Source organism: Diceros bicornis, chromosome 9, assembly GCF_020826845.1.
Source record: "Diceros bicornis minor isolate mBicDic1 chromosome 9, mDicBic1.mat.cur, whole genome shotgun sequence".
Classification (NCBI taxonomy): domain Eukaryota; kingdom Metazoa; phylum Chordata; class Mammalia; order Perissodactyla; family Rhinocerotidae; genus Diceros; species Diceros bicornis.
Genome location: NC_080748.1, coordinates 3,103,302 through 3,111,549, shown reverse-complemented (window position 1 = coordinate 3,111,549; position 8,248 = coordinate 3,103,302). Strand labels below are relative to the sequence as shown.

Below are 8,248 nucleotides of genomic sequence, written 5' to 3'. Positions count from 1 at the left end.
GCACACAGCCTCAACCACTGTGGTAGGAATGTGAGCGAATTTTCTAGCACGCCCCGAAAAGCCTCTTCTTCTCCAGTCAGTGTGGTCTCTCACATACATATTCAATCATCAAACATTTTCTGAGTGCCCCAAAGGTGTCAGGTACTGTGTTTAGATACTGGAGGGACAAATAGAATGTTGACACAAATAATCCATGACCAATCTATAAATCAAAATTGGGTTGAGTTTATGATGAGCCAACATTTGAGGGCCATATAGCCGGGGAGAGTCCTTTCACTAAGAAATGGAGCACTCCAAAGAAGTGGGGTGTACAGAGTGGTTATATACCATCAAAGAGCATGTTTCACATGTGATTGCAATGTTCCTTTCATAATAGCCGTGACATTGACCTTTCAGCACGTTGATTGATGGACACAGTAGGTATCAGGTCTGCTGTCTCCATGGATGTGGCTGTTGTCTCGAGTTGGGTGGTCACAGGATGAGCACAGCAATCAAATCCTAGCCTAGGGAGAAATGCTTATCCTTAAGGAAATGCCAATGTGGGAGAAGTTGCATTTATCACATCAGCACCTTAGGTCATTGTTTTTGTCTTTGGGACATGTTAATTGCTTAAAGCTGATATACAATGGATGAACAGAGGCTACAGGCCCCTTTTGGGGGGGAAAAAAAAACAAGGTCAAGCCTAATTAGTTTTACACCAAATGGCTTCCTTATATGCTCCAATATATCCTATTGCTTGCCATTTATTTATGAAGAAGAAGGATAGTCTCAGCTTTAAGGAGCTCACTGTCAATGAGACATGAAAAAAACAACAGTTAAGAAAAAGTAGATAAGTACAAGGTCCCCGAGTGGCGACATCAAAAGGGGTCTCTAAATGGAGACCTCCCAGGAAAAGTGTCCAAGAGGAAGGAACATTTGACATGAGTTTAGATTGAGAAATAGGAATTAAGTTGATCAAAAAAGAGGGTAGGAAGACAGAAGAAACACATATAAAAAGACAGATATAAAGGATGCTAAGGATTTCAGAGTATGGGGGTATTTTTAAGGCTGGAAAAAAGCCAACATGTAGGAAACAGTGGGTGATGAGGCTAAAGATGAGGACAGCAAGAGAAAGCCTGCGTGTCCAGCTCAGGAGTCTGAATGTTCTCTCGGATGCTCTGAGCAGTCATTGTAGCAGTCTAAGCAGATATCAGATTTAAGCAAATTTAGATTCTAGAAGGTAACTCTGGAGGTATTGTGGAGGAAAGATTAGAAGAAATTAAGACTGGAAGTAGAGGGACCTGTTGGGAGACTGGGCAGCGATCCAGATAAATAGGCCTTGGTTCAGGCCAGGGGTCTGCAGGTGGAGGAGGCCAGGAGGTGGGAAGCAGTGCTGGGCTCCTGGAGGAGGAAACTGAGCTGCCTCTCAGTCACAGGAAGACTGTGCCTGTCATGGCCTCCCCACCCCCATGCCCAAACGCCATGTTCCTTTCTACGTCTGTACCTTTCCCCTCTTCTTCCATTTGAAATCCTCATTCTTTCTTCCCTCCACCTGCCCAAAAGTGATCCATTTGAGGACTTGATCTAGTCTACCTCTCCTAAGGAGCTGTCCTTAATTACATTTTCTGAATAACATTCCCAATTTTTTTAGGTTCTGTAATACAACATACACTAAATACCTTGGCAGAACCTAATTACATCTTGCAAACAGTTTCATGTATGTGGAGGAGCTTGGAACCTTATAATTCTTTGTATTTTCTTCAATACCTACCACAAATATCTTGCACATATAGGTCAATGGATGTCCAGTAAAGTTCAATAAAGAAGAAGCACCTTTTATAAGCTAAGAACTTTTATGAGCTCAGTTATTCCTTTAGATCAGCTGCTGGAACCATTTGTCTTTCTCCACAGGTCAACAGTGTTGCCCAGCACAAATGAATTTTACACCTTCTCAAACTCAATAGAGCAAAGATGGAACTTCATTCCCCCTGCAAGCCCTACTGCCCCAGAGAAAAGCAAAAACAACGTGTGACATCTAATTCTTTCTTCACATTCTCATGTCAAATTGCAACTGTTTTCCAGATGCTAACTGGTTTTCATTCTTAAAACTGACAGAAAAGATTCTCATTATTTCTTTCTTTCCTTTTTTTTGGGGGGAGGAAGGTCAGCCTTGAGCTAACTTCTGATGTCAATCCTCCTCTTTTTGCTGAGCAATATTGGCCCTGGGCTAACATCTGTGCCCATCTTCTTCTACTGTATATGGGATTCCGCCACACCATGGCTTGACAAGAGGTGCATTGGTGCGCGCCTGGGATCTGAACCTGTGAACCCGGGGCTACCACAGCAGAGTGTGCGCAATTAACTGCTGTGCCACCGAGCCGACCCCTCTGTTTATTTCTAAAGCTGAAATGTCTAAATCGTTCTCCAGGCTAGTTGGAGTTTCCATAAAATGAAAATGTACATTCCAGAAAAATCCTTAACTTTCCAGAATAATCCTTAATATATTATGGTAAACACCTTGGCAAAATGTCACTGATTTTCAATGTCAGTGCCTCCACAAGGGTATCCTTGCATTGTGGTCCCTCCCAACCACCTCTCACTTTGCCCCTCCCCAGGCTCATGGGCTCAAAGTGTTTACTGAGCACTAAGAATGATCAGAGTCTGAGGGAGACTTCAAGGATTGTCTGTTTTCTGACCCCAACCATCTCTCTCCATCTCTCCTTTAACCTCTATTTTTCTTACTCTGGTTTCTACTTTAGTTCTTTACTTGTCTTGTGAATTTTTGTTTTGTGGCTTATAATTACCATGTAAATTCATATTACTTTTTGCCTTAGAGTTTAGAAAGAACTTACATTAAACAAGGTTTTTTTCCCAGCTCTTTGATGTGTCTAATACCTTCCAACGCAATTCAAGTGGCTTCTTGTTCTTATATCTCCATCATTATTCCTTCAGAATTATGTTCACCCCACACTTTTGATCTGACCAATGATGCTTTACTCTTTAAACTTTTCTATGCCAAGAATCCCATGAGGAATCCCTCAAGCACCATCAGCTAGGCAACCCCACATTCCTCACATCTGTTTCTGATACCAGCTCTGATATCTGTTCCCCAGCATTGAACCCACCATATATGGGGTTAAATCAAAAAGCACTCATTCCCCCTTCTCTGCTTCTCTAAGTTATATTCACATGTAGATATGGGTTGTTTTACCCTTTGTGTTCCTGAATTCCACAAGACAAATGGAGGTAATAAATTGTTGAAAGCCCAGGTGTCTACAAACTGAAACTCTGACTAATTACCAGTTCTTGTGGTTTGTTACAGGGAGACTGAGATCTCAAAATTATCAAGAAGCTGAAGCTCCCCAACTCCCGCTTCCTGGCGCCGAATCCACCATTCATCACAGGGACAGACAAACAGAGGACACCTGCAGCTCCCCTAACTCAGCTAAACGCAGGCTGATGGGAGGACGCCGAACTGCAAAGCCGCAGCTCCCCTCCCCCACCTAAAACCTTGTAAACTGTAATCGTTAATTGGCAGCAGTTGCCGTCCACACCCCAAGGCCAAATTTCTGGTGATGAGAGAAGATTGGTTGATGGAGCCCTAGATCTCCCGCTGTAGATAGAGATGACAGCCGGCTTGGCGCCAGAAGACTGGGATCACTCCTCCAACAAATAATCAGTCACCAAGGATATATTATTTCCCACAGACTTTCCTTTAAAAGCCTCAACTCCTAATGCCTCAGGAGGACTGTGGATTTTGGGGCATGTGCCCACTACAGCCTCATTTTGCTGGCAAAATTAAACCACTTTTCTTTTCCTCGGTCCCTGGTCATTGCGTTCATTGATTCGGCTACGGTGACAGGGTCCTGGGTTTTTCTGGCTACATTTCCTTGATTTGTTCCTAAATAAAGATGTTTCTGAAACTAATAATAAATTGTACCAACTGGTCATTGTATAAAAATCACTATCACAGATATTTTAAAGAGAACAAATGGAAAAGAATATTAAATTCTTCAGATAACTTTGCAATCAAATGAGGCATTGAGGGGAGCAGGGGGCACTGATTAGACCAGGATCCTAAGAGAAGAATTTTAAGTCAATTTCAAATGAGGTTAAAACTGGAATGAGCAAGTATATTACCAGTTATCTGAAATCATAAGCATTTCTCTGACCTTTGAGAATTTATTTGCATATAAACTGTACCACATGTGGGGTAAGAGTGCTGATATTGTTTAATTTCTTTTTATTATTCAGCACTTGGTAATAGATGTGGCTATTCACAATTAATAAATATAATGTGGAGAGACTCAACTTTCAACTGCCTGATATTATCAATTCTTACATAAAGCTAGAGTTTTAAAGATCAAATTTCATTCTAGTTACCTCTCAACTAGTCCACTTATGTCAGAAAGATGTTGAGTTTTAGGAAAATACTTCAAAACACAAATTTTATATGTAATTTCAAAAGCAAAAAATTAGTTAAAAACTGGGTGGTAACCAGTTTTGCTACCATATATTAATATTTAGCATGGGAGCAAACATTTTTAGAGAATATAATTGATATTTGCCTGTTTGTATATTGTAGAATGTTAAAGGAGTTACAGTTTTAATAGTATTTCAAATACCAGAGAATAAAAAACAGAATTGTGTCAGTTTTATGAAATAGTTTTTTAGACATAGCAGATTTTCAGAGCACATTATTTGAAAATAAAACAATCAGTTAGTGAGGTTTAAGCAATGTGGTTTTATTTTAAACTTGCTCATTCTATAGGAGCATCAATAAAAGCCCTCCAGGAGTAGGTGACCCTCTTTCTTCCTCATGAGCACCAGCTGTATTTTCTTTAAGCATCAAACTCTCTGGCAACACCACAACCCTCAACTCCGTTTAGTTGAGAAAATTCTTTATGAGTCATGTGTTTTTTCTAGGGGTATGGAGCTCCCAGACTTATTAACTACAGAGAGAGTAAGAGTCAGAACACATTCAACAAACTCCATTGTACTCAGGTGAGAGGGCAGGTGACTGAACGCACATCTGAAGAAGAACTTAGAGGATGCTTTCTGACTCTGCTTCGTGCCTCTGACTAAGCTGTCCTAGACATCCCCGTTACGGCCACGGAAAAACACAGGCAGCCTTGATGGACCAGAAATCCTCCTATGGCCATCATTTGTACAGAGTAAACTGGCTTAAGACCTCTCGTTTCCTGCTGCAGTGGTAATTTACAGACATACAGAACTGCCATCTAGTGACTAAGAAGAAAACAGCAAGGTGCTTTACAAGAAAAGTGAAATTGTGAGTTTTTTAAAGAAGAACAGTGAAGCACTAAAGTTGGTAAAGTTGACACAAGGTGGCACACGAAAGTTATAATGAACCTGAAAAATGTGTAGGTGAACTAATCAGTTGCTCTCTCTGCCTCTAAAACATGTCTTGACATCTGACTCATAAATAATATAGTTTAAATATAGTAGAATAACTTTGGAAATAAACTTCTCATCTCATCTCATCCAATGCTGTTGGCAGGACCTGGTATTAAATAGCCAGACGGTGAGTACCCATGTTGAAGTACCATTTTTATCACGGTGGAGAGAATATGAGGCATAAAACCCAACAGACTGATGTTCAGATCTTCCCTCTTATCCTTGATCAATTTTGTAAACATGGTTTTCTTTATCAGTTAAATATGAATTATAATAGTTACTTTAAAAGATTACTGTAAGAATTGCATGAGATAATACAATAAAGGAACCGGTGCACAGTAGATTGACAGTTAATTCTCCTTCTTTGTCTCTCTTCTATGACACATACACAAATCATCTAAGAAGAGAACCCGCCTATACAATAAACTCATAACAAAGAGTCAATAGCTCCAGAAGTAAGGAACATCATTGTCGAGTGCTTAACCTCAACTGCTTCCAAATACTGTTAACTCTCAATTAGTTTTATGTGTTTTCTGTCTTCCAGACACTTCACTGTCTACAAAGAAAGGAGAAGGTGTGAAATTTAAATTCATCCATTTCACCCTCGAATGGCCAAGCTGTAATATCAGGTGTTTTAAATCACCTAGTTCATCAGGTTTTCTGCTTATTACTGTATATTTTACCACGGTTCATAGCCCGAGAAAAATAGAAAATCATCACAATTTTACACACGTGAATATATATCTTGACTATTACAGCTGGAATCTTAATATATAATAATAAATATAAAATTATATAATTATATATATAAATTATATAAAATATAATAAATAATATAATAATAATAAATTAACATGTTGTACATGTTTTGTCCTTGTTGATAATATAGAATACTTTTGTCCAGATTTTCTTTGGCATTTTCATATATAATGAAGAACTCAGTAATATATGCCCTGGAGATAAGGATTCAGAAAAATCTAACATACTATCCTAGTCATGCCTCAAAAAAAAAAAAAAAGCTATAAAAATAATGAGAGGATATTTTGAAGGCACTATTATTCTTATTTCCAGCTTTGTTTCCCTTTACCTCTTTTTAATCTTTCTCCATCTTATTCGCTATTTGCTAATCATCTCACAGTAATTAAGTAACCCTCAGCTGAGTCCACCATGCCTCTTCAAGTGCCCCAGCCTGATGTAGGTCTCAGCTTTGACAAAAAGAAGCTGGGAAAACCTGTTTTGTGGCACTATTCTTAAGAGTATCTTTACTCTTACAATAATAGCTATAGTTTTGAGAGGCACCAATGGATTACAAAATGAAGTACTCGACCAATGTTGTATCCTCATTTTCCCTCCAGGGGAGCACAACTTTCATGTGAAATGCAGGGCTGCTGGTTTATTGTTTTTTCCTTTCAAGATATTTTATTACTTGTAAAACATAATAGGGTTAATAGTGATATGTGAGTAACAATATAAACTTACAAACTGGAAAAACCTGCTATTTTAGTGTCATAATTTTATATACTGTAATAAGCAGTAATACTTTCATAATGTAGTATCTTGATAGATCATAAATTTTTTCCTGGATCATTTTTATGCTAATTCATTTATTAGATTCCTAAATTTATACTTTTATGATCTTTATTTTCAATAAATATAATTAAAGGGACATCAGTTGTTCTTGACAAGTGAAAGGTCACAAAACATTTTTGATAATTTTTAAGTTTAAGGAGGATATGTCTGCTTCTTTTTAAAAGAGAAGTCATTTAATATTTGGAAAAGTTTTCAAAAATCATCAAATTCTTTAATTTTACAGAAAGGAATACTACATTCCAGAGAGCCTAAGTACATTTTCACACACTACCCAGAAACAGACCTGGGCCTAGAACTCATGTCTCAGTCGCCTGACTTCTACTGGACCACACTCAAGAGAGCACACCCTCTTCTTACTGGTAATTTCTAATACTAAGTTATTTTCAAAAGCCGAGTTGGGAGAAAGTATAAATAAATTAAACAGATAGTTTTATATAAAAAGTAGCAACTGCTATCCACAATTTCTATCCCATATGAGTGTTTCCTTTCTTGCAGGTTTCCTTTTTTTAATAGTGAGTCCATTTTGGTACAAGAAAAAAAGACATAAAATGTGGCTTCTTTAGTAACAGAAAAAAAAGCTGTGAAAATTAAAAAGACACTAACTAATGTTTCATCTACTAAAGCAACTTAAGAATATTATTTGATTTTAGAAAAGCTCTGAGAGATTTTGTTAAAAATCATATCCTTGTCATTATTAGTCCAACCAAGCACATTTCCACATGACATCTCCTAGAGTGGCCAGTTTTCTGCTGGATCCAGTTGTTGTCAGGTCCAATGTTCTGGCTGGGTAGAGAATGATGCAGCTTCTGAAAAGCATGTGCTCAGTTCCACTTCAAGGTTGATTTCCTCTGCAAAGTCTAAGTGGAAGAAAACATCCCCTTCCACCTGATTGGATTCCCCTGCAGGCTTAGAGAAACAAGGTGGCCTAGCCAGCTGGGCAGACAGGAAGATAAATCAGAGTTTGTCACAATTTTATGACAAATAAGAGAGAAAAGGATTCCACATCCTAACAAGATCTTCTTACTTGTTGAACAACATCTGAACATTTTTTTCGGAGTTTCCAAAATAGCAGATTGAGATTCTATGTTGGAAAGGAAGAAGATAGTCAGTATACTAAAAAATAAATTTTCTCATTTTCTCAATCAGAAAATAGAACTAAATAAAATATATCTTTAGCTATAAGTACCAAAAACATCCAGTTTATCTTCCAGTTATACTTCTGTGTTATGAGAACATGACTGCTTTTCAATATATTTAATATGTA

At 38.0% G+C, this 8,248-nt stretch overlaps 1 long non-coding RNA gene across 1 annotated transcript; it reads left to right on the top strand.

Moving 5' to 3' along the window:
* Nucleotides 1–1,875: 1,875 nt before the first annotated feature.
* On the top strand, nucleotides 1,876–3,801 carry LOC131410037 (uncharacterized). The gene is made up of 2 exons (XR_009221144.1): nucleotides 1,876–2,005; nucleotides 3,302–3,801. It is a non-coding gene; the product is annotated as an uncharacterized LOC131410037 (long non-coding RNA).
* Nucleotides 3,802–8,248: the final 4,447 nt, after the last annotated feature.